This window comes from Ovis canadensis, chromosome 1 (genome assembly GCF_042477335.2).
Source record: "Ovis canadensis isolate MfBH-ARS-UI-01 breed Bighorn chromosome 1, ARS-UI_OviCan_v2, whole genome shotgun sequence".
NCBI lineage: Eukaryota > Metazoa > Chordata > Mammalia > Artiodactyla > Bovidae > Ovis > Ovis canadensis.
Genome location: NC_091245.1, coordinates 182431246 through 182457974, shown reverse-complemented (window position 1 = coordinate 182457974; position 26729 = coordinate 182431246). Strand labels below are relative to the sequence as shown.

Sequence of the window (26729 nt, the reverse complement as noted above, 5' to 3'; positions counted from 1 at the left end):
ATAGTGTTTTAAGGAATGGTAAAGCATCACTATGATATTCCTATTGTTCTTCTCAAGATGGTCTTGAAAAGCAGGCCCCCGAGATATCAATGACCATTTGTGGCATTTATAGTCAGTCGCCTTAAGACCAAGAAACTTGCAGGAGACCCTGGGGTACCTAATGGGAAATTGAGCATGCTTTGTATGCACATCTGAATAACCCTTCCACCTGACTTTAACTTGTAAATCTTTTGCCAGGTAGAAAATACAGAATTAAAAACCTCCAAATTCAGGGTGCATGAAATGTCATTAAATCTAGCATAAAATTTCTTGAATCTGTCAGATAAAGGAAATCATGTATCCAGAGTGAAGATGGAATATCAATTGACAGGAACCTATGAAGCTGGCACTTATTCTGAGAGACATATGAATCTAAAAATCCAATAATGCCTCTTCCTTTGAAAACACTGGAAGCCAGAAAGGTATTAGGAAAATCAATAAGGTAAAAATCTTTATCCTACTGTTTGGAATGACTCCCACATAAGAATTAATTAACACAATACTTCTAGAACATAAAAAGAATGTTAAAATGTTACCTCTACCCATAATAAACAAAGATGTAAACCCACCTAAATACTAGAGAAAGTAGTTGGAAAAGAAAGATTGGAAGGATTAAAGGCATGTCTAAGAGGTCATTTCTGTCCTGTTGTCTCACCATTTACCCTATTCAGATAGAAGGATAAGTGTTGAACTTCAGTTCATCTGAATTCCTCAGCTCTGTCATCAGTGCTGTGACACATTCTAATTTTCTGATTCATTTGTGATGAATAAGTTCTCTCTTTTCTATTCACAATGCTAAAAGTAACCAGTTTTTGTAAGTGAGTTATGATTATTTCCCATTTTTTATTGTACTATTATTTTCCCTTAGCAAATTTCTCTCACTCTTTACCAACCAGTGTGAACCCCACTTGCAAAAAAGCCCCTGGACAGTGCCATTGCCTAGCCTTGGAGTTAGTCAAGAGGAATGAGAGACTGACACCCTGGGCTCCTTTTCTAATCCAGCCAGTTACCTCAACTGGCAAGTGGCTCAGCTTCTGCCCATAAAAGAGGTGTAATATTAACAATACCTTTCCGTTACCACCGTCCAATATGTAGAATCCAAATCAAGCCAAATATGTCTCCTTCCAAAGGAGAAGCCTAAACTAGCCTAACAAATTCCTGAATTAGTCCAGATGTCAAGGGCAAACATAAAGAGAGAAATACCTAGAGGTACAGGAACTTAGGATTTATAAATATATAGATTTTGGAACAGTACAAACTTATTAAATCCAAGAAACTGTCTGATTTAAGGTGAGTTTTCTAATTTCTCAAATCTCATTTTTTCTCTGGTAAAGTAGAAATGACAGTATATACTCTTGTAGTCAGGATTAAATGATATACTGTTGGAGCTGCTTTTTAAACTCTTCTAGGCAGGTGATCCTCAAGCTAAGGTGAGCATCCAATATTCGGGGTGCCTGATGCCTGAAACAGTGTGCCACAAATTAGGCTTTCAGCAAAGTCTCCGGTTTCATCCAAAAAATATGTACATATTCTGCTTTCCGCTCCTCAAGAAATCCTTGTTTGTTTCACCAAACTGGAAGTTCCATGGGGACAAGAACAGGGTCTGTTCTTTTTGTGTATAACTTTCAAGAAGTAGTTATGGGATAAATGAGTACACGTACAAATAAGATTTTGAATTACTTAGCCACAAGGACAACTGACTCTCTAAAGAGACAGCCACGTCTTTATTATTTACTTTGTGGCTTTGCATGCTTGTCAGACTGCTCCACTTCCCTGGGTCTGCCCATGTTCAAATTGAAGAACATTTACTTAGGATACCTGAAACCATAGAAGGTCTTCAGTGAATAGTACCTCTTATTATCATTCCTTTGCTCATTATTTCCTCTACCTTATTGTCCCTAAGGCTCTATGGCCTTTCTCATAAAGAAGTGGTCAAGGACTAGGAAAGAAGAGTCTGGAAGTCCCATGAAGGAGTCTGTGTGTCTCTAGCCACACATACTTACCCATGTAGTACGCTCCATTTTCATACATTTCATTTACTACTGGCTTTAACTTGATAGCAACTTGTTAAAACATCCTAGAAGTGATGAGCAAGGGGACTGAAAGAACACTTTCTCCCCTCTCCCTTTAGGCTGGGGGTTACTAAACTGGAATTCTTAGAAGACCTCCTTGGAGTTTGGGAGACGCTTGAAACTTGGTATTTTTGAAGAATTTCTAGGAGGAGAGATTTTCATAGGGATCTGCATCACTTCCAAAAGTTGGGAATCACTGCCCTGGAACATTACGTACACAGAAATCAGAATGGACTAATCTTTCAGTTACTATTAACTAAAAGTTAATAATACTTTTATTTCCGTGGAGACTGATACTATATAATAAATTCTACTCAGATATCACAAAACTAAAATCACACTTAACCCCTCTCCCTCTCTCTACTCTTGCCTCCCCTACTGTTTTAAGGTCCTGATTCATTTGGCCTTTACAGTTCTATACTCTTTGCTAGATATTTGTTCTTTGAACCCAGCATGCTTAATGCAAATGATTTTAATCTTGTGCAAAACGACTATAGATAATTCTTTGCGTTTCAGATGAAAACAATATACAGACATACAAAGTGAATATCACTTAGGCAGAAAGGGCACATATCAATAAAATAACAATTTGAGCTAAACAAAAATAAACCCATGCAGATTAATACATATTTTCAAAATTGCATAGCAGATTGTAATTCAATCAAGAAACGGGGGCCTTTTGACATTTATGAATGTTTATAAATTGTAGAAGAACTCTGAGATTAAATTTTTAGCCTTAATATTAAATTTGGGATAGATATTATTGATTTTCATTAATACATAAAGACAACAATTATATCCAATAAAATCTTTAATTTAACTTGGCTTTAATTTGTCTTAGACTGTGACATACACACTGTGAATTTTCTCTCCATCTTGGATTCCTGTCATTGACAGCCTGTGTGTCATTTGACATCCAGGAAAGATAGTTTTTCATTCCAGACCTTGGATATATTAGTCAATCTGGGTATAATTTACATCGATCTCTTTTGATCACATCAAAAATTTAATTTTGACTGATTAACTTTTATGAATAAATACTCCTTGAAATTTAGAAAGTTGTATGCTTAGATATAAGAACATAAATACTGAGCATAGTTCAAAAAGAGCATAATTATTATTAAGACTTATTGGGTTTATAACATACAACAGAAAAATAAGCGAGCACACTGCACAGATTAACCACCAATCATATTTTTCTCCATTTTTTTCAAAGGTTGGGAAAGAAAGCAAATTCAAAAATATTGGAAGAGCAGGCGGGAAGGAAGGAAAGGAGAAAAGAAGAGAAGAAAGGAAAAATACTTTAAAAGATGCACCAGTGAGATAGTCTAGGATACCAGCTTGTAGACGGGACTAGAATGTAGCAAAACTTAGAGTTTTAAAGTCTTTGAAGCTAGTTAGTCTATATATATATATATAGACACACACATGTATATTTCAAGTTTGTGTATACTTTCAATGAATCATACATAAGTTAATTATCTTGCTTAAAATTTTCATTAAGCTCATCAATTTTGTGAAACACTTTAAAAGCATTGGAGACCCCCAACCTCTCTTTATGGTCCAAGCTGCAGATTTTCAACTTAACTCTTCTTGTCTAAAGAAATGAACACCATCCTTCACTCCTGCATGTTCATGGAACAGGGTTTCACCTAGTCCACAAAAAGAAAAATGTATTCTTTGGAGGAATCTCTACAGTGGTGCATTTGTCCAGAAAACTTGCTGAGAAGTGAAGCTCTAATTGCCAGTTTTCTGCTTTATCCTTATTCTATGCTAATTTATTTAATCAGGTCTTTCTACTTGATCTTTTTTAATACAGTTTGTTCTGCATTTTTCTGGAGGCCTTATGTGAAGTGGCTAAAACCATAGTGTCAGAGACACAAAAATTCAACCAGCATATTTTAAGTCCTTGACATATTTGAGTCGGGTGGGATAAGGAGACCTGCTTTGTCTTCTCAGCATCCTTGTTTGGTTTATTCTCTTGAATCTTCTATTACTTCAGTTTTATTTCTCTGTAAGAAAAGCTATCAAAACAATAGTGAGCAGGCCAGTCCATTAATCGCTTATTTGGCTTGTGTGTTGACGATTACAAACGAAAATTGTCAGACTTGAAATATAGAATGAGAAACTGTTAAGGTCAACTCCCCCCAAAACTGAAGTTTTTTTTTTTTTTCCTCCTTTTACATTTATTTATTTTTAATTGAAGGATAATTGCTTTACAATATTATGTTGGTTTCTGCCTATGTTGATTCATGTTGATGTATAGCAGAAAACTGAAGTTTTTATTATTAGAAATGCATTTTGGGGGACAGATGCTTTTGCTTAAAATCCTTTTGTCAGAGGGCACATTCCTAGCCTGGTGCTATGCAGCAGACAAGGCAGTAACTACTGTCAGTTAATGACTGACAGCACATGGAGGTTTTGAATTTATCCAAAGCATGAAACATAGGAAATCTACCCTTCAAAGAAACAAAGTCTATGAGTTTGATTCATCTTTGTCAAAATTAGCTAAGATTTGTCATGTACAACATAGTAAAGCTTTTACTTGTTCTCATGTGCTACCCAGTAGCTATTTAAGCAACAATAAAAATGGTCTATCTGTAAGGCAGCCACCAGCCACAGGTGGCTGTGGAGCACTAGGGATGTGACTAGTAGACCAAGGAACCAAACATTTACTTTTTTATTAAATTTTAAGTATTTTACATTTAAATAGGTAAATATGGCTAGTGGCTACTATATTGAACAGCACAACTCTAGAAAATGTTCATATGATTCTGATCAGAATAAAGCTGACAAAGAAAGAGGTTACCACCCCTTCTACATTGATCAAACAGCAAGAGGCCACATCTTTGGACATTTTATGAGTCCTGAATCTTGGGCTCCAGGTGACAAAATGGGCTGTTACTGCTCATGCTTTAGGAGCAACAAGTCCTGTCTAAACTTAATTTGCTTTCCTTCTCTCCACAGTATCATTGGGTTTATTTTTAATTCCTTGTTTTGTCTTTGATTTTCAGTTCCTTGACCATCAGCCTGTGGCCTGCCCCTTCTCTTTGTGTAAGTGAAAATGGTTTCTTTACTTTTCCAAAAAAAAAAAAGTGCCTGATTTGGGAAATTTGAGTCTTTATTGGCATGTTTTCCAGTTGAATTTGTTGTGGTTTCCAGGGCGTCTTCACTGTGTATTAGCTTCTTTCATGTTTGGAATCGATGCTCTTGGTGATAGTAGAGGTTGCCATCATGAGGGGGCTGAAAAGGCCAGCAGCCCAAGCCACTGGACTTGTATTATATAAAGACTGCCTTTGACTTGGCCACAGCTGCTGTTTGCAAAAGTCACTGCTCTTCTAGACTACAGCTTACATTCTTCAGTCAGATACCAGCAACAGTTGGGCTTTTGCTCTGCTGTCAATCAATGGGCAATTATTTATTCTTCAGTTATACACCATCTCTAGGTTCAATAGCTTTTCACTTCAACTTCTAGATCAGAGGTTTCATTTTTTTGTACAAAATTTCTAATATCCTTTTACAGGAAGTATAAGACTGAAGTATAAAACTTCAGTCACTTAGGCTGAAATCTTGTGAAATTGTAAAGTCCAGGAAAAAAAGAGAGAAATCCAGGATTACATATGCTAGGAGGTTTATAGAAGGTACCATTCTCTTTTTAGAAAAGATGGAAAGTCATTTGGGGAAAAATAATAACTTGATTTCAGATGAAAAGAGAGAATATTTATTATTTAAAGCCCAAATTAGGCTGCACTGAGTTGGTTTGGATAAATTTTACCTCGAGCTGCTTGAGAGAGATTCTGGGGCCATGAACCCAGATAATCAAAGGCACTGTGTATGACACTACCCAAGTAATGCTACAGGTAGTGGCAGTCACCTCACATGATAAATATTATCAGTGTCCTTCCAGCTGCTTCTCACTCCCTGGTGAACACTGTCCCCTATTCACAACATTCTATCTCGCTTCACTGACGCCTTCGCACTGCGAGGTATTTCTTGTGTTGCAAGCATTTGCACAGGAAGGGAGTTCCCATGGCTCTTTCGCTTGTGTGTGGCTTCCACTCACATTCCTAGAAGCGAGTTGCAAATATATTTAGGGGAGCAATATCCTCCAAAGGATGCTAAGGCTAAAGTCTAAAGTGACAGTTATTTGACAGAGAAAGGAGATTGATTAAACTCCCCAAAGACTGGTGCTGTGTGTAATGCATTTATACAGCAGGGGTGGGTCCTCTCTGCCCCTGACAAGTCTTGTTATTCCTCATTCTCGGTGTTGATAGAGTGGGTCTGTCAGTGCTTTGGAGGGTGTCGGCATTCATGCTTGCGGTTACCACTTTACATCTCTCTGTCCCTACTCCAGTTACCTAGCACTGTGTATTTCTAGTCCTCTGACTGGCAAATCATTTTTGTTACAGTTCTTTTGTGTAAAAACAGTTCACATAATAGCTGTGTGTTAGACAAGGCATTAATCCTCACATCACCGGGGATGAGTCAGCACTGTGCACTCCTGCCCGCCCGGCTCGGCTATTATGACGTCAGCACTGGAGGGCAAGCTTCAGACACAAGCAGTTCAGGGGCCTGGAGACCTGGGTCATAGATTAGAAATCGAGGGGAGACCTTTGAGATAAAAAACATAATTGAAAGGCCGTGCCTGGCTCATAGGAAAATGTGAAACTGATTCTATACTACATCAACCATCAATCTGGCAGCTTCTAGAAAGATCCAAGTTTTAACCAGAGATGAGGCTGAGCAAATGACCTGGAATAGACTGAGAGCCCATCCATGTACCCACTAACCTTTTCCCCCCTCCCAGGCCAGGTTTCATGCTTGCTTAGATTGTTTCAAATCTGGAGACTGCCTTTATTTCAAGGGTGACAGGGCCTGTGACACTTCTGCTGACCTCATGTGCCCACAGACACAGGTGATGGCTCCGGAGGTGGTGCCCCAGGGCCCCATCAGAAGGAGAAGAAAAGTTCCCTGGGGACAGGTGAAAACATTATCCCTTAGCGCTTCTAGCTCCTAGTGCCACTGAATGGCCTCCTCCAGGCAGGTGCAACATTCTGCCTGTTCGAATTTTTTCTCCTTGGCACTGCCTTTAGTCCAAAGTCTTTGACATAGATTTCAATAGGAGCTGAATAGCTTCCAGACATTCCCCTGAAAGTGTTTCATCCCATTCATCTTTAGCAGAGCAGAAAGGAGCTCTCCATGACCTGACATGCTGCCTTGAAGTAGATAGCACAGACTCACCCTATTTGAGAACCGGGTTCTTAAAATGTAGAACTGTCCACAGTTCAAACTCAGATGCATCCTCAGAAAGGACCTTTCCATATTGAAAACTAAATGTTGAAAAGCCTGAAAATTCACTGCCTACCTTCTCTGTTAACAAGACATTCCTCCATCACACCCTCAGTCCGCCACTCTTCCTTTCACCCAGTGATAACCATCCAAAGTGCCTTACTACTGCGGTCTTCTGCCTTCATTGGATTGCTTGGAGGCTCCTATCCTACTTGTAGAAGTTAATACTACTGCTTAGCTTAGGTTTTGATGGATTATCACGTATGGCTCTTTATTCAGTTCTCAGTCAACAAACATTTATGGAAAACCAGTCACTATTCTCGGTTTTAAGAACTGCTAAATAAATAAGAAATGCTCCCCATTGTTAAATCTCAGCCTGATAGGGAGATATACATAAAGGCCATGCCATGTGATGGCCACTGGAATGGAGGTGTATACAAGATGTAGCAAGGGAACGAAAAAGAAGCAGGAGCACCTACCTGCACAGGGAGGTGCCCAAGCGGAACCTAAAAGCCTGAAGAGTGAACTGTAGTTTACCAGGTGCTTATGAGGGAGGGGCAAACAACAGAAGATCATAATCAGAAAAAAAAAGACAGTGCAAAGGAGGTGACATGCAGCAGGGAGATGACACACAGCAGGCAGGTTCCGAGTTCTCGGCTCAAGTTTCGTGACTGAAGGAGATCCTTTCAAAGGCGATGAGGCTGGCCAGTAAGCAGGAGGCAGATCATGGAAGGCTTTGTGTGCTGAACAGGGAGTTTGGACTTGAAGTAACAGGCTTGGTGAGGCTTTGAAGAATTTTAAGTAGATTTATGTTTTAGAAAAAGAGCAGTCTGGTGACTGACTGAGAAAAGGGAGAGCAGGTCAAAGATGAAAACCAAGGGCTTCAACTGTGCAGTGGGGCTGGGAAAGGAGAGGAGAGGCCACTGGGTAGTGCTGCATAGACACTGATGTTTGCCTAACGCCAGCCTGGCTTGGCCCCATGCACAAACCTTGCCTTCTTGGATGAAGGCTCACATGTTGTGTGGGGCCAAATTTCAGGTGAAATGTTCCTTACAATCCCTTCACTGGAGACCTCAACTTGAACTGGGCCTACTGGTCTCCAGAAATGTGTGTCTCCTCCTCTCATAGTGGCCTTGGCAGGCCAAGAAGGAGGGGACACTGCCAGTCTGGCTTTTCTCTTCTCTCACCTGAAAATAAAACCAGTTCTTAATAAGATCCTCCTAATGTCAATCAAAGCCCCAGTTCCTATCATTTTCCCATGGCTGCCCTTTTCTGAGAAGAAGTTCCAAGCCATTGAACTGAATTGCAACTTATGCACAGCCGAGTACTGAAACAATGCCGGATATTTGTTCCTTCCTTCTGAATTAGAGTTCACCGTAAGTGTGCTTTTCTCTTGTTTGCGCTGGGCTGCCAGGACAATTTAAAGGAGGTTTTCAGCGGCTTCTGTTGCATGTGCCATGCTCTCTTTAGCAAATGGGAAGATATGTGTGGGTGTGCATAAGTCTTCTCTGTATTACTTTCTGGAGAAATGTTTGCGGAGATGAACAAGATAAGGAGTAAGGGACCTATTGAAAGCCCAGGTCCCCTCAGTGACCTGAGTGCAGAACGTAGGCTGGTGATCAGATGGTCAATTATGTGTTTGTCAAAACACAGTGGGCTGCGTTCCAGACTGCCAGCTTTGGAGGCCCAGCTTCTGCCAACCAAATGTCATCTGGGAACATGCAGCACTGGGCACTGTGAAGGAGTTTGAAATAGACCATGCCACAGCCAACCTACTGCCAGTCTTATAGCACCAATATGGCATGCACAGCCGGGCCCCATGTTTCAGAGCTCAGGAATTCACTGTTCTAAATTCAAGAGGTCAGATGGGTTCATGTTTTCAAAGCCTATGTTCTCTGCTTTGAACATTGTGACTTGCTCCTCAGCGATTTCCAAGTGATTTTTTCCAGTCACATCTCTGTGGAAACCACTCTTTTTATGATGGTTATGAGAGCCTTGTAAATGTCCCAGAGGAGAGAAAAAAAACAAACTTGCTGCGACAATGACTATGAGATTCTGATAGAGGGATTCCAAGTCTTAGGAAATTACATGAAAGGTGCATAGCTTTTAAAATATCAGGAACCACCTTGGCAACTTATAAAAAGCAGAAGGGCTTTGCCTATTTTATAAAGTGATTTGCATATACCTGCATAAATAATGTCCCCACCTGTACTTTTATGCATTTAGGTTGAATAAATTAAATTCAGTGATCTTTAAAATATTCACTGTCTTTCATTGCTCAGATATCATTTTCAGGACCCTTCCTCCTCATGTTTTTTTCCTTGTAGTAGTAGTGGCTATTTTTTTCTATCTTTGATTCAGAGAATCAAAACACACTGCAGACCAGTCTACCGCAGCCAGGAGCATTACCTCTCTCTGCTTCCATTCCTTTTAGCCTTTCTACCTATTAAACAATGCTTTCCATAAGCTTTTCATAAAGGAAATGGGGGAGTATATTACTAAAATGAAAACACAGCACAAGCTAGGATTCAGAATCATGTTTAGTGGAGAGTTAAAACATAAACGAGCACATTGCCCTTGTGTGTTCTTAAGAAACTTAAAATTGAGTTACGAAAAGAAGCCATACTCTTGAGTGTTCCATATGCACATAAGATAATAACAATTCCAAAAGGAATGATACTCCAATAAGTACTATAGGATTTCATTCATGAAAGAAAACTTATGGGCTGGAAAACATTGTGTAAAATGCGATTTTTGTTGTTGTTCAGTTGCTAAGTGGTATCCAACTCTTTGTGACCCCATAGACTGCAGCACCCCAGGCTTCCCAATTAGCTAGTCTTCAAAAATGGCTTGAATGTAAAAAAGAAAAGAAAGAAAGGAAAAGTAAAGAAATGATATCTCGAGCAAAAGCATAAACCTAAGTGTAGGATTCTTTGAAGGGGTACAATAAAAAGCAGTTTTTCCCCACTCAAATTTTAAACCCATTGAAAAGTAAAAAACTGATAGCTGGGGAGCCAGAATTTTTGCTAAAGTCTAGGTGGAAGGACAGAACTTAGTATGAGAGATAGAAGGGGCTCACTGACTGTCTTCCTCCCAAGGGAAAATCTGGATCTGCATAAGAGTAATGATTTTCTAGGTCGCTGACTCCCGCTAGTCTAAGCAGTCTAGAAAGGAGAAAAACTCAGAAACTTAATAGATAAGTCCCAGCCAACTGAGAAACAGGGACCAAGGGCTGCCTTACCAACAAGATGATTCTCCTCCATGGAAAAGTATTAGCATAAGGAATGAGGCAAGATATGTTTAGAAAACTTCTTTATGTAAACTGGGAACCCTAAGATCCACAAGCTGGGAAACAAGAGGAAGAAGTATTAAGTAAAATGAAAATGGAAACCAGAGGTCAAATAAGGCTCTCAAATGCCTAAGGGGACATACCTGAGGTTGAACCCAACTGTCATAGAATTATTGGAGTTCTAAACTGAGGGTTCCTTTTTAGACTCTTAAAAATTACCAGAATCAGAATCCCAGGAACAAGCAAGAAATGAAGACAATGAACTAAACCCAAGTTGGAAACAAAAACAAAAACTCGTATCTTTTGTGAAACTAATGATAAAATTTGTTGAGTACTTGCTTTTCTTTGGGTACTAGACAAAATATTTTTAATGGTTATATGATTTAACCTTTTAAACTACTCTTATTAAGTATATAATGTTATAAAAATGAAATGGATATTTAGCATGTTTGAATAATTTTTTTCCAAGAATGCCTAGGAAGTAACAGAGACAGAACTTGAATCCAAGACTATCTGTCTTAAAATCCTTGGTGGAATTTCATTAAACACAAAGTGAATGTCTACTAAGTGCTGAAAACCTAATAGCAAAACACACAGAGCCTCTGCCCTGCTGGAGTTTACAATCTGGGGGATGGGAGAGAGACATTAATCAAATGATCACACAAAAGAACTTATAATTGCAAGCTGTGCTTACTGCTGTGAAATAAAAGTGCCAGGTCCTCTACAAGCAATATAGGAGAGGGATCTAAGTGAGTCTGGAAGTACAGAAGACGCTTCCCTGAGGAAGTGACTCTGAGCTGACCTCTGAGGTTGAGGAGATAATTCAGGGCCTGTAGATGTCAGGATCTCTGACGACATGTTAAGGACCTGCCTCAGGGCAATGGAAAAGCGCATTTAAGAATGAAAGTGGCATGATCAATTTTGTATTCTAAAAAGATCTTGCTACTCTTGTACATTTATCCCAAACAGATGGAAACATATCCACATAGATAACAACGTTTATGGCAGTTTTACTCACAATAGCCCCAAACTGGAAACAACCCAGATGTCCTTCAATCAGTAAATGGTTAAACCACAGTATGACCAAACCATGGAACTGCTCAATACTTAGAAGCAGTGAACTCTTGATATGTATAACTTGGATTAATAACAGAGATGTTACACTGAGTGAAAAAGCCAATTTCCTTTATATAGCATTCTTATAATGACAAAATTATGAAATAGAGAGCAGAATAACAGTGATTTGGGAGTTAGGGAAGATGGGGCTGACTGTGGCTACAAAACTGTAGCCCGAAACAGTCTTAGGATGTAGCCGTCCCGTATTTTGACTGTGGTGGCCATCATGCAAATCTTACATAAGGACGTGATAGCACGGAGCGACGTGCACACGCTTATATGAGTGTATGTAAAATGAGTGAAATCTGAATCAGGTGCATGGATTGTACCAATGTCAGTTTCCTGACTGTGATATTGTACTATAGTTAAAGATTTTATATTGGGCCATTATGAGAGAGGGGTAGAGGGCATACCAGACCTTTCTGTATTATCTCTTACAATTACAAGATAAACTACCATAATCCGGAAATTAAAAAATTAAGCTAGGTTCATTGTGGTAAATGGTTTAGGAAGAGCAAAAGTAAGGAGACTATAGTAGGAAATAGACTTGTGTAGAGACGATGGGAATGGAAGCAAAATGAATGCGACTGAGAGAGAATTCAGAAACGAAATGTGCAGTTTTGAAACAAATCTATGGATTGTATGTGGGAGATGAAGGAGAAAGAAGTGACTACTGGTTTTATGTTTGTTAAAAATATGAAGGATGGTGCCACTCAGGGTTCTATGAAAGACCAGAGGAGAACTGGGGTTAAGATCTGTTTTTGAGATGTCTAGTGTCAAATGCTTTCAATAGAGAGAAGTAATCATGTTGGGTGTGCAGATGAATATATACAACTGGAATTCAGAAGTAAAGTGAAGACAAAAGAAGCTGTTGGCATGGATGATGATTGCCTAGGGACAAGGTTAGATGGAGAAGAAGGCCCAAACTGGGACTTGAAGAACTCAATATTTAATCACCTGGAAGGGAAAAATGAGGCTGTGAATATCCTCAGAAGGAATAGCTAAGGGGTAGTAGGAAAATCAGAAAACATTGACACAGAAGCCAAAACAAGAAAGTGTTTCAAAGAGAGTGGTCAATAGTGACCCCTGAGAAGTCAAGTAAGTTAAGGATTGAAAAATATATCACTTAATATATTAGTCTGGAGGCTGTTGTTGACTTTAGCAAAAGGTGGCTTGTTGAAGAGGTAGAAGCATTAACTTACTTGTTAAAGGATGAGGAAAGCATAAGAAGTGAAGAAACAGAGCAAATGTGGGTAAGTCTTGGACATATTACCTTAAAGGGAAGGAAAATGAGCTGGTATAATATCTTAGGAATGTGGGCGGGTGGGGTGAGGTGAAAAGAAGTTTCTGGAGGGGAATGGAGATTTTAGCATTTTTATATGCTTAGAAAAATACAGTAGAGAGGAGAGATTCAGTGTGTAGGAGCGATAATAGGATAGGATGACTGTTGAAGGGATGGTTCCTGGTATGGACAGAGACACGGGGTCCTGAGCACAAATAGAAGGATAGACGGAGGAACATCTCTTCCATAGTTACAAGAAAGAAGAAGGGTAGAGATAGATGCAAGCCGTGTGTAGGCTTGGTACTGAGAGGCTGAGAGGTGTCCCAAATGGTCGCTCCTAGGGAGCAAGGTGCTGCCAAGAACAAGTGAGGAGGAGATTTGAGGAAAGTAGAAGTTTAAAATAGTTCTTGGGACAAATAGGATGGCAGGTTGACCAGAAGAACACAGTGGGATTCTCCTTGGTAGTGCAGAAGGCCTAGGTGAGTCTGGTGGGTTTTTATAGTGCCTATTCTGTTTTGTGTGACTTTCTCCAGAAGTTCAATGACCAAGGTGGAAACTTAGAGAAGATGTGCCTTTTAGTTCAAATTAGGGTGGAATACATAATAAGCAAGAACAGATATTAGGGGTTTTAGTTTCTTTTTGATCCAATCTGAGGCCAGAATGAAAAGGCAGTAAAAGGGCTCTGTTCAATCCTCTAAGCCTCTGGTGAGCATCTACATTGCACCAAGCACTGTGTTTCGTATAGAAAAAAACAGTCTAGTTTAGTTTAAAGGCTAATATCTAGTCCAAAAGGCCAAGAACAGGTGATTCGATAACCTTTGCCAAAAGACACAGAAACCCACGCCGTTACTTTCTTCTGCCTTCTCCTTCCTCCCATTCTGGCATTACCTAGTTATATTCTTGCTTTCTCACTCAACATCTACTCTCTGCCCTATTGACAAGCCTCTAATATACAACATACATATGTAAGTGACAATTCTGATTTCTTCCATCATCATTTTGCTAACATATGATCATTTAGGAACAATTAGGTCATCTACTTGAAGTGTGGTATTGGTCCTGGGTGAATTTTCTCTGAATTTTAAGAGCTTCCATCTAACTGTGCATAGACTATTAATTAATTAGTTTATTTATTTTCTTGGAAAAGGAGATGGAGTGAGGAAGAGTGGGTAGGTAAGAGAGGAGACGGAAAAAAAGGGAAAGAAAGCTAATGATCTAGAGAAGACCTGGTATAGCAGCTCACCCTTGTTACTCTAGGGAACTCTCACTTTAAATGAATGGATGAGCCTCCATTGCTAATGGTGTCCTATGCCAGCAGGCTCCAAAATAGCTTCCAGACCTGGAGACGTTTCAGAGTACTAAAGATGAACTAAACTTCAGCTTCTAGTAGCATAAAACAAGATATAAAAAAGACCTGAAGAATGTGTAAATTCTTAATTGCCAATAGCCACGAGGATTCCCCATTCAGATTTATTCTGTAATAAAGCAGTATCTTGCAAAGAGGTGATGGCAATGACAGCTTTCCTTTATTTGAACACATTCCATTCTATTAGATTTCCTTTAGGAAATGACATTAAGACCATTTGACTCAAAACTCAACTGTAGATACATCTGGGATAAAATTTGCCAGCTGTTGAGCAACACAGCTGTATTTTTTTTTAATAGTTAACGTCTTTCATGATTCTATAATTCACACTTATTGTAAAATATTAAGAAAGTACGGAGAAAATATTCACAATCCCACTAAACAGAAAAAGTGATTATTAACAATTTTTTAGATCACCTTCTAGTCTTTTCTGTGAATTTAACATGATTGAGTATATACTGTATGTATAAGGCTGTATTCTATTGTTTACTAAATATTATGTAAGCCCTTCTCAGTGTAATTGCACACTGCCACCAAAATGTCTGAATAGTTTCCTATCATATAAAACTCCCGGAATTTTCCTAACAATGCCCTAGGTATAGATATTTGGGTTATTTCCAGTATGTGAGCTTTTATACTTTGAAGTCTTTTAAGATGTAATGCGTCACCTGAATTGTCAAACTTGGAGGAAACTTGAGGAAGGCAGTGATGCCATCCATCAAGAGAATGGTCAGGCAATAGTGTCACCCTATTCAGAGAGTGACTAATTGCTAATGACTATGAAACTCATGTTTGAATTTTTAAGTAGTTGTTACAGAATTTATCTAAGCTTTTTTCCCTAAAATTCAAATTCTATTTTTTTTCTTTGCTTCTAAAGTATACATTTAGTTTGGTTTGCATTTGTTATAGTAATGATGTAAAAGAAAAAAATCCATTCAAAATCTCACCACCCAGAGAGTTAACACTTTGGGGAATATATTTCCAAACATATCTATTTATCTGTCTGTTTTTCTTTGTCTTTCTCTTTTCAAAATAAAAGGAAAATCTGCTGGCTGTTTTGCAATCTGCTTTTTTACTCATTGTAACAGGCATTTTCCATGATAATAAATATAGATCCACATTATCTTTTTGACAGCCACATTGTACTCCAGTAGAGGGTAATTTATTGAATAAGTCACTTACTGATGGACATTTAGGATATTTGGAAATTTTTTCTAACTAAACAATGCTACAGTAACCATCTCTATACATATATGCATTTTTTTTTTAATTCACTTGCCTGATTATTTCCTTAGGGTAAATTTCTAGTAGTGGAACTGCCAAAGTAAAATTTATCTGCTGCTAAAGTGTCCTCCAGCAAAATTGTGTCAACGTATATCCCCTGCTGCTACTGCTGCTTTGTCGCTTCAGTCAAGTCCAACTCTGTGCAGCCCTATGGACTGTAACCTGCCAGGCTCCTCTGTCCATGGGATTCTCCAGGCAAGAGTACTGGAGTGGGCTGTCATGCTCTCTTCCAGACCCAGGGATCAAACCCAGGCCTCCTGCATTGCAAGGCAGATTCTTTACTGCTAAGCCACTAGGGAAAGCCATGTATACCCCTACCAGCAAATAAACAGTCTGCCCATTTCTCTGCATCTTCACTAATTCTGTAATTGTCAATTGTACTTTTTGCCATGTAAGTGAATATTTTTAAGTTGGGGTACAAGATGCTTTTTCCAAGCATACAATCCCATCTGAAAACTTAAAAAGAATATTACATTTTATTACATGAAGATAGAAATCACTATGATGAACAGTATTAAAAAAAAAAAACTAGGGAAATACTGTGACATATCCTTAATATTTTAAAAGTAGATATGATCAACAATGAAAAGGTGAATAGTACAGTAAAAACGTGCAAAGGGCAAATGAGCAGCCTCACAAGCATTTTGTTGTTCAGTCTCACCCTTTGCTGCAAAGGCAGTGCCCCCTCTTGTCCTGTGAGGTCGCCTCTAGCACTGTTTCCTGTGGTCTGCTGGCACCCCCCATCCTCACCGCTCTCCCAGGGAAAGTTGTGGGGAGAGAAGCACCACTCGGGAGACCAGCAGAGTTTCTGGGTGAGGGACAGTCAGTACTTCCCCTGGTTTCATACATTTATGTTTATTTGACATCGCCATTCCCCCAAAGGGACAGGCTAATTGTTCACTCATATGAATGTGAAAGTGATCATCTGAGCTCTGCCATCAGACTCCAGAATCAGTAAATTATTGGGAAGGGAAAAATACACACTGGCAACACTGCCTGATCTGTGTCTCCAGGGCAGAATTGACACTATTCTTCTACCAGATGTAGATAGAGATTTCTGGATGTTCTCATAAATAAAGTGCTAGAGGCCATGTCATCAGTGTCCTCTACCTTTCCCTCTCTCTGACTCCCATGTGTATTACTACATACTTAATGAAATGGAATATTTTTCAGCAACTTCAGGGAAAGTGAAAGACGCTAAGAGGCAGAAATGCCACACTGACAGCATCTGCCCCTGCCCTTCCCAGCACAAACTGACAAGAGCATCTTCCCTGTGTTTTGGGATAGTGAGCATCTGGCTCCCGGCATGCGTACCCCAAGTCTCTCTGAGGGGCAGGAGTTGTGCGGCGCTGTTCTGAGTGGTAATTGGAGCATGCCTTCAGCATAAAAAGTTCATTTGCAGATGATAAGGGATGCCATGTGCTCTGGGGCATTTTTTCTACGTCTTTAAAGAAAAACCATGTCCAGAAGTCATCTGCAGTTCCTTTAATCCTTAGGCAGTGTCCAGAAGGGAAGTAGAAAAGAAACCATCTTGTTCAAGATTGTACAGAAGCTCCTTTAGGCCACTTACAAGCTGAGGCAAGTGGTAGGAACCAGGCCTAGTAAGTAACTCCTCTACCTGAGCAGTGAAACTGCCCAAGAAGTGGGAGCACGTGACTACCGGCTAGGTTTCAGTGATGCCCCTGGAGCAGTTAAAGGCTGGCACTGCATTCTGTAGGCTCAGAGTGCCGAATGTTTACCTTTCTTATTGATGCCCTTAGAAAACGCCACATGTTATACCCCAGCCTCTATAACACGGCCTATACTCAGAGGCCAAGCAGGATCCAATAATGATGATTGGTGTTGTGTTGTTTATTAGCATGAGTCTTCCCTCCATTCTTTCTCACCTTTTTCTTCACCAAACATCATTGCCGATTGAAAGCTGGGCAGTGGTGTATGTATAGGATATACATTATATAGATGTTTGGTACAAATGGCCTTGCCCAATGGCTCAGTGGTAAAGAATCTGCTTGCAGTGCATGAGACATGGGTTTGATCCCTGGGTAGATCCCCTGCAGGAGGACGCTCCAGTATTCTTGCCTGAAAAATCCCATAGACAGAGGAGCCTAGCAGTCTGCAGTCCAAAGGGTAGCAGAGTCTGTCTGACACGACCAAGCCACTGAGTCCAACAACAACAATGGTACATATGCCACCTACTTAGTCAAAGAGTCTTTCTACTCTCTTGTAGAAGAGGTCTTTGTAGTGATAAAATTAAGGTGTTTTTTTTTTCCCTTTCATTAGATTCTTTCTGCATTGTTTCTGTAGTTTCTGTTATTTCTCATTTCTTCTAATGTGAGGTTATTGAAGATAAATCAGAAATATCTTATTTCAGAGAATCATTTCCAGATATTTATTTAGAATGGCCACCTTAACCTCTCACACTTTTAGTAAGCTAAAACTGATTCCACTTTTAGTTCCCCCCTGGAAATTTCTAGACTTTTGGTACATGGGAAGTAATTATCACTTCTAATTTAAAGTTAATCCTATATTTTGAATGCGAGAAGCATGTGTTTCATGAGAGAAATTGAGCAAAAATTACACCTAAATCCTCTAGCAATGTCCTTCATTCTGGTCCTTATAAGTTAGTCAAGGGTGCATAAGAGAAGTAGTAGGAAGTCTCTGATTAGAATCATTTTCTGGGATTTTTTTCCCCCTCCTTTTTCCATCATCATTAAACTCGAATAGTACTACACTGGTTCTTCACAAGAGATTCTGCATGCTCCTCTACCACTTTTTCTTTATTTTATTGAAGCCTAATTGATTTACAATGTTGTGTTAATTTTTTTGTGTAGCAAAGTGACTTACATATATATATATATATATATATATATATAAGCCTAATTGATTTACAATGTTGTGTTAATATTTTTGTGTAGCAAAGTGACTTAAATATATATATATATAATTTTTTAATTTTTAAAAATTCTGTGAAAGCAGTGATAAACATGGTGGAAAAAAATTAACATGAAGATGCAAAAGAGGACCTCAAAAATCATAAAATGTTGGGAAGGAGAGTAAGAAAATGTAGATTTTTTTTTCCTAGAATGTGTTTGGGCCTATATGACTACCAGTCTACCAGTTTTAATAATACCACTTTTTCAATGAAGATTAGAAAGAATCTTAATACTGTTTAGTTTTCCCAAAATATATGAAGTATCTGTTGACAAGGTATCTATAACAATCTATCTATTTCTATTTATTTATTAATATATATAATACAAAGGGTCAATTTCTTGGTCATCTTATCACCAGTCATGAACATCTCCTATCTATAATCTGTACAGAGGTCAGCCACCTCACAGTAGGCTGTGTGTTCACCACTCCACTCCAACTCTCTAATATATTTAAAGAGACAAATTTCAGAAATGTACACTAACATTCAGAAAACTACTTCAGAGATCTGAATCTTGGAGCAGGAATCCAAGAGAAATCTTACTGGTCACAATTATTGGGAATTTCCCCCTTTTCCCCAAGCAATGAAGAACTATAATGAAAACACTTTAAAGACTACCTTTTGAGTGATTTTGGTGTTGGATTCTGATTTATTCTTTTTTAGAAAATGAGGGACTATGTTTAAATTCCAAATAAATGCTTTTCCCTAATAAAATATGAATGTACAATTTTTGACTGTCGTGATACAATGATCGTTCATAAAGTCCAGTGTCTAATAATCATTTCCTCTTTAGTAATGACCAAGAGATAGAGGCCTTTTTTAAAGAGTAGATCAGAGTGTTACGGGTACTTCCCAAGGGGACAGAGTTGAAATAAGGAGCGATGTAACTAGAAGCCAGAAAAATAAGGCAGAGCTGGGTGCACATTAACAGTGCCAGCAACTCTAAGACAAGTTAGGCTTTAGTCAAGATGTAATCAAAAACACGTACTCTAGATGTTCATCCATTTCTAGGATTGAGCAGGGTTTAATTTCCTCTCATCTCTTAGCAAAAAATAACTTGATCTAAGAAGAAAGATTTCTCCACACCACAGTCAGATTATTTCCTGGGACCGGTACACCCTTGCAGACCACACTGACTTGTGGACCAGCCTGAGGATCCAGGGAAAACAGACAGAGTGACCCAGAGGGACAGAGTCAGGGCCAGCTGTGGACTGGAGTCTATGCCATCTTCCAAAAGTGACCCCAAATTCAGTCTTTTATTTCCTTTCTCAACAAGAGTCATTAGAAAACCTAAAGATCAAAGGTGCTTTTCAGGCCTGAGCTATTGATGTGCTTGTAGGGATTATTTCTAGGTCAGCTGCAGCTACCTTTTGCTGTGGCTGGACGCTCAAAGCAATCCCGAACAGGAACACATGAGCACACAGTCTATTGGTATGGGCTTTTCTCCCGCCTATTAGATGCATTACAAATTTGCTTTTAATGGGGCCTCTCTGCATTCAAAAGGAATATTTCTGGAGCTCTCCTGGTTCCCACAACATTTGCTGGGTGCACGCTTAATATGTTTTAGCTTTACTGCCTGAAGATGAAATCAGGGACATCTACCTGCTCATGACAGTGCTTTGGCTCTTGCAGTTGCAGAACTTAATATATGTATCAGTAATGAAAATCTTAATTAAGAAAGCTGCATCATTGTCCATGAGCACTCATTTTTCTCCCCCTGCAAAGCCCTTTGTGTATTTCAGTATATACCTGGTCCAGACAGACAGAGCCCTCGAAGAGCTTGTCTGGCAGATCTTCTCTTGATTATTAACAGCTAGCGAATGACAAAGTCTCGCGTTCCTTTTGTCTTGAAACTGAGGCTTGGAACAGCACAGCACACAATGTACTGTAGGATTTGTTTGTGTTTTTTTAAACTTGCTTTTATTACGTTGGTGGGTTTAAAAATCCGACAGTGTTGATCAAAACTAATTTAGGTAACTTAGAGTTGCCAAAACACTAGCAGATGCATATTTACACATATACTCTCAGAGAAATGTAATTTTCCATATAGAAACAATGCACAAACATAAGAAGGGACAATTTTAAGCTGTTTGCCCATGTTTCTGGCGCCTTTGCCCTCCGTGCTTGAAGCCTGCCAAGTCCCAACTTCCACAACCTTAGCAGTTCCTTCTTTCTCTGCATCAATATCCACATGCCAGCTGTCATTTGTGCAAAGTAACATGCTTTGGAAGATGGAATCACTTTAGGCAGGCAACTGACCATACCCATAAAAAAACTGAGTTATTGAGATCTTTTGAAAAAGGTGGCCTATAATTATGTTTATGAAACAATATCTGACTGTAATACTTTAATCATTCCCAAATCATAGTTCCCAAAATAAAGTTAATTCATTTGAAATTCCCTTAAAAGCCTCAAAACATTTTACTCTTAAAATGTAGCAACTCCACAACCTTGAATTAGGACCTAGTTGATGAAGAGAGAGACTCATGTCTCCTCCACCTGTGTGTATCATCAGTCCCCTGCATTTTCTAAGTCCGTGGTCTACAGTGTTAACCATTTCCTGGAAGAGCCATGCAAGTAATTGAATTGGGCTCCAGCTTTATACTTCCATAATGCTTTCTACTGGAATGGAAGGACACGGCCATCTAAAGAGGGTCTGGTAATAAATATTTAGAACTTGTCTTCTTATTGTACATATACTGCCCTCAACAAGAAAAAAGCAGACGCACTGTCTCTGGAGATACTAGTATGATAATCTTTATTTGCTTTGCTTCTTAGAACTTCACATGCTTTAGCACATTTATTTTCAAAACAACTATAAAATAGGTAACAGTCAGCTTTCTGCATATCTGTAGCATGGAAAATTTGTGTAAATAGCCTCTATGTATCACGTATATATGAGGAAGACCTTATTATGCAAAAGTTATTTTCAAATATACTTATGTTAAGCCTCATGGCTGCATTCAACATTTTAAATTAGGATTAAATATGTAAAGTAAATAAAATAGACTGATGTTTTACCATAAGAGGTTAGGAGAAAAGCTATCAGAACTCTTAGGTGCTAGATGGGAAGCACTATGAACAAGTTGTTTTACTCTGGAAGATTCTCCTTTTTGAGAATTATCTGGCCAACCCTGCCATAAATTCTAAAGAAACTGTGAAGTAACTGGCCTAGAAACAGGCCAGTTGCAGGTATATAACGTAAGGCATATAGCAGACTGTCAATAAATGTTTGGAGGATGAATAAATTATGAATGAATGAGGGAAAAGTAAATTTTGTTGGCATTTCAAAGACTAAACCAGAGATCAGTTACTTTTCTTAATCTTGGAAAGTACTTGATTAGAAATTTGAAGTGTGCTGAGTTTCTCATCCTTGATATTCAACTTTCTAAGCAATAGAATATTCTATAGAGAGGAGAGGGGTAGGGGAGCAGGGGGAAGGATGGATTAGGAATTTGAGATTAATAGATGCAGACTATTATGTACAGAATGGATAAAAAACAATGTCCTTTGGTATAGCACAGGGAACTATTCTATATCCTGTGATAAACCACAATAGAAAAGAATGTGTGTATATATATATGTACCACCCCACTCCAGTACTCTTGCCTGGAAAATCTCATGGATGGAGGAGCCTGGTGGGCTACAGTCCATGGGGTCGCTAAGAGTCGGACACGACTGAGCGACTTCACTTTTCACTCTCATGCATTGGAGAAGGAAATGGAAACCCACTCCAGTGTTCTTGCCTGGAGAATCCCAGGGACAGGGGAGCCTGGTGGGCTGCCGTCTATGGGGTCGCACAGAGTCGGACACGACTGAAGTGACTTAGCAGCAGCATACATGTATATATATATATGTTACTGAATCACTGCTATACAGTAGAAATTAACACATTGTAAATCAACTTCAATAAAATATCTTTTAAAATACAATAGAATTATGAAGAATCCTAAGGTTTAAAATGTGGGTAGATTGGTTACCTTCTGTCTCTGGAACCCTGTGTGTGTGTGTGTGTGTGTGTGTGTGTGTAGTACCTGTGTGTGTACATGTATTTCCATCCATGTATGTAAACAATCACTGGATCACAATGTAAAATGAACTTACTGTGAGTCTTGAGTAAAAATGTTTGGAAAAAACAGGTAGATCAAGATAATATATTTTTCTATTCAGCATACCTTCAATGTGCTTATAACTGAAGAGTGACTAGACCCATTGACAGAGAACGAAGCCTGGCGTGCTACAGTCCATGGGGTCGCAAAGAGTCGGACACGACTGAGCAACTGAACTGAACTGAGACCCATTAAATAGGCAGACAGCAGGCCTTCTGATGATTTACCCTCATCTCTGCCTCTCTATCGAGACCTCAATGCGTTTCCTCATTTTTGTGCTTAAAATGCCATATGCTGTCTCAACTTTGGCCCAGTCAATAAGCTGAGGAATCAAGCAAGTTTAGGGCCAAATGGTGCCATGCAACTGGGGCAAAGGGTCTTGGGAAAGCATACCAGCTGACTGGAAGGATGCTCTTCAGTCCACACCTGGCCATCAATTGCTCCCACACAGAAATACATCCACTACCAATGTCATAGGTGATCCCACCAGCAAAACCTTGCTCCATGGTCCTCCAGAACAGCATATTTATGTTAGCACCTAATGAAATGTCCATAAAGCAACATACAGTCTGTTATATTTAAGTACCCATGACTTCCTTATTTCAAAAGTACCTTTAAACATAGTAATAACATTTCTCTATATGCAAACCTCTGTACATAAAAAGGTTTACATTTTAAAACAAACATGTTTTTGAGTTTTATCCAAATTCAAAAAAAGCATCTGAAAAATTTAACAGCTGAAAAACACTTTCTTCTTGCTGGGAAAACTTAAACCTTGCTAGGCTTTATGCAACTTAAAAAAAAATCACTTCTGTGCTGAGAACTAGCATGAGAAATCTCAGCATGAAAGGTTGTTGGAATTTTTTTCTTCAGAGAGCTAAAACCAATCGTTGGTTATAGAGTGATGCCACAATATGCATATGCTTTGTTAGGAACAAATATGATCTAATTTCAAGGGCATCTTCAACCAAAATTAGGGGGGAAGTGATAAAGGCTACTTAAGCAGCAATCCAGCATCTGAGAGCAAAGCTTGAGGACCTCATTGTCCCATCAAGGTCTTGAAACACTGCTAACCCTGAACTGGTTGTTACTGTTTGAAAAGCCTACAGGTATTTGTTTTATTATTGTCTCACTCAAACCTTCCTCAACCGAGAGGATCTCACAAGGGAAGCGCAGCTCTGTGATGGTGTCCTGGACTTTGTTTTCTGTTTGTTTCAGCACTTCAATAAATGGTCTGTTACCTGCCATTATGACCTGCATGCATTTGCCGAGCAGTTTTTCAAATCAAAACAAATTATGTGGCTGTGTTTCTAGAAAGCCGAACCATTTGAAGATACTATGGAATTGGAAACACGCGTAGACGTGGCCATGCAATTGTAGGTTTGTACACATATGTTCGGGCATATTCAGGAAAATAGGAAAAATGAAAAAAGACTGGACAATGCAAATATGGAAATACAGCTTGTTCAAACATTTGCAGCCCATACTCCTAACAGTGCACATATGTAGAAGTGACTTTGTAAAGAAGGCCCACACTCAAGCATATTCCTCTTAATACTCTCTTGGAAATTAAAGAACATAGCATAAATTTCAATATCATAATGGCTTCCTTTCGAGTGTGATGCCTTTGGATAGGACTCAGGGGGCCACTTCCTTTATGGGAAGAGAGATAGCAACAACGTACTCTATTATTTACTGGGTGATTTTTGAGAGAAACAAGTCCTTCCTTGAAGACAGGCGTGGATATTTCAAGACCTCCTCAGAAAATTTTTTCAGCACCTTCTGTGCTCCAAATCTGAGGCATCGTGTTTCAGTATAACTGAGTAACAGGCTGGCAAATTCCCTGCTTTCCTATTCACCAAAATCCAAAATAGAACTCAGAAAAACTCCCTCCTTCATCACCATACCCCACAAAAAAAAACAGTCCACTGGGACCCCCAGGGAGAAATAGACACCCCCCTCCCCCCCAAAAAAACAAAAGCAAAACCCACCAACCAGTAAATAGAGCCAGTCCTGAAAGACAAATTCCCAGCTGTAACTGTAGCACTTTGCTCAGTACTGTGAGCTTGCTAGAGCTGGCACATTTTTTATAATACAGATGCATAAATGTGCTGTCTGAGCCGAGGAGATGCAGCATTCCCTTTGGTATTTCTTATCTAGACTAATCGGCATCACCCGTGCAATTGACATGAACTTGGGCAAACTTTGGGAGATGGTGAGGGACAGGGAGGCCTGGTGTGCTGTACTCCATGGAGTCGCAGAGAGCTGGACGCGACTGGGGGGACTGAACAACAACATCTAGATTACATTGCACAGGAGTAGCCTCCTGAGACCCAAAGTGAAAGACTCAATTTGCCATCTGACCATTTTTTTAAAGTTAAGACTTCCTGTGACTTAATTTCTCATAACATCCGTAGAAAACCACCTTTTTCAGATTTTTGAAGCATTCTCTAAATTCAAACGTTCACTGTCTGTATCTTACACATATACACATATGCATACACATTTAGAGATTATATATTTAAAGTGAAATATGTAATATGGACCGCTTTATAAGTTTTCAAAAGAGTGTGCATATGTGTGTGTGTGTTTGATAATTATTTTCCAGTGGACATAATTTAATCAAACCAGTGGGAAATCTTTGTAAACTAATACGTATATTCAGGCTTCCCAGTTGGCTCAATGGTAAAAAATCCACCTGCCAATGCAGGAGACGCAAGAGATATGGGTCCAATCCATGGGTCGGGAAGATTCCCTGGAGAAGGAAATGGCAACTCACTCCAGTATTCTTGCCTAGGAAATCCCACAGACAGAGGAGCCTGGCAGACTACAGTCCGTGGGGTCACAAGAGAGTTGGACATGACTTAGCAACTGAACAACAATATGCATATTCATTTTTTTGGACCATGAGATATGCATTCTTTAAAAATAGCTTTTTTATTAAAATAAAATAATTTTTTAAATTTTATTTAAAAATAGCTAATTTTGTGGAGGACTTCTTTTTTCTTGTCTAAATGGTTTTCTAGAATACATTTTTTAAATTAAATAATAATGAAAGTAAAAGGAAAGAAAATGTGCTCTAACCAGACGTCCAGTTTAACTTCCAAAGTTGGGCCAAAATTTTGTCCAAAGCTTAAATCTGCCTCTGAGGGATAAAGATTAGAAACACTGAGGTCTTTACAAAAAGATCAAGGTCCAAAGGCCATTCCCAGTAGCTTAGGGATGAATTCCAGGGGTTCAGACCTGTGTTTGACAACATGCCCTGTCTATTCTTATGTCCTTGGGGGCAAGTTAATTAATCTTTAAGCCTCAAGTTCCTTGGTTATATAAATAGAATAGTAATAGTAATTGCTTCCAAGAATTCTGGTGAAGATTAAATGAGATAAAACATGTGAAACATTTGTTCCAGTATCAGTCACACAGAAAGTGCTCCATAATGGTAGTTGAGAGTCTAAATTATTTTAGCATTGGCACTATCTTTAGAATAAGCACCTCACCTGGAGATGGCCATGATGAATACTTCAGTGTGTTATTTCTGGCTTGTCTCTCAGTTTATATATGATGATTTTTTTATAACCACAACACATGTAATTATACTACCAGCATTTTGGTTTTTCAAGGTAATATTTATTGCACACTAACACCATTCCAGGTGCTGTGGAAAGCATGTGAAGCATATCTTGTCATGTGATAATCCTTACTACGGGCCCTGCTGCCAACTCTGTGCGACCCCATAGACGGCAGCCCACCAGGCTCCCCCGTCCCTGGGATTCTCCAGGCAAGAACACTGGAGTGGGTTGCCATTTCCTTCTCCAATGCATGAAAGTGAAAAGTGAAAGTGAAGTCGCTCAGTCGTGTCTGACTCTTCACAACCCCATGGACTGCAGCCTACCAGACTTCTCCATCCATGGGATTTTCCAGGCAACAGTACTGGAGTGGTGTGCCCTTGCC

The 26729-nt window shown here is 39.2% G+C and overlaps 1 protein-coding gene across 48 annotated transcripts in view; it reads left to right on the top strand.

Moving 5' to 3' along the window:
* The window catches only part of ZBTB20 (zinc finger and BTB domain containing 20), an 838712-nt gene that overhangs the window by 661654 nt on the left and 150329 nt on the right, over positions 1-26729 (top strand). For 45 of the 48 annotated variants that reach the window (XM_069553780.1, XM_069553617.1, XM_069553842.1 and 42 more), the window contains one exon: positions 5126-5165. The exons of the other annotated variants lie outside the window; for them this stretch is intronic. The gene's annotated coding sequence lies outside the window, so the exon portion shown is untranslated. The remainder of the gene's footprint in view (positions 1-5125; positions 5166-26729) is intronic. 48 annotated transcript variants of the gene reach the window in all.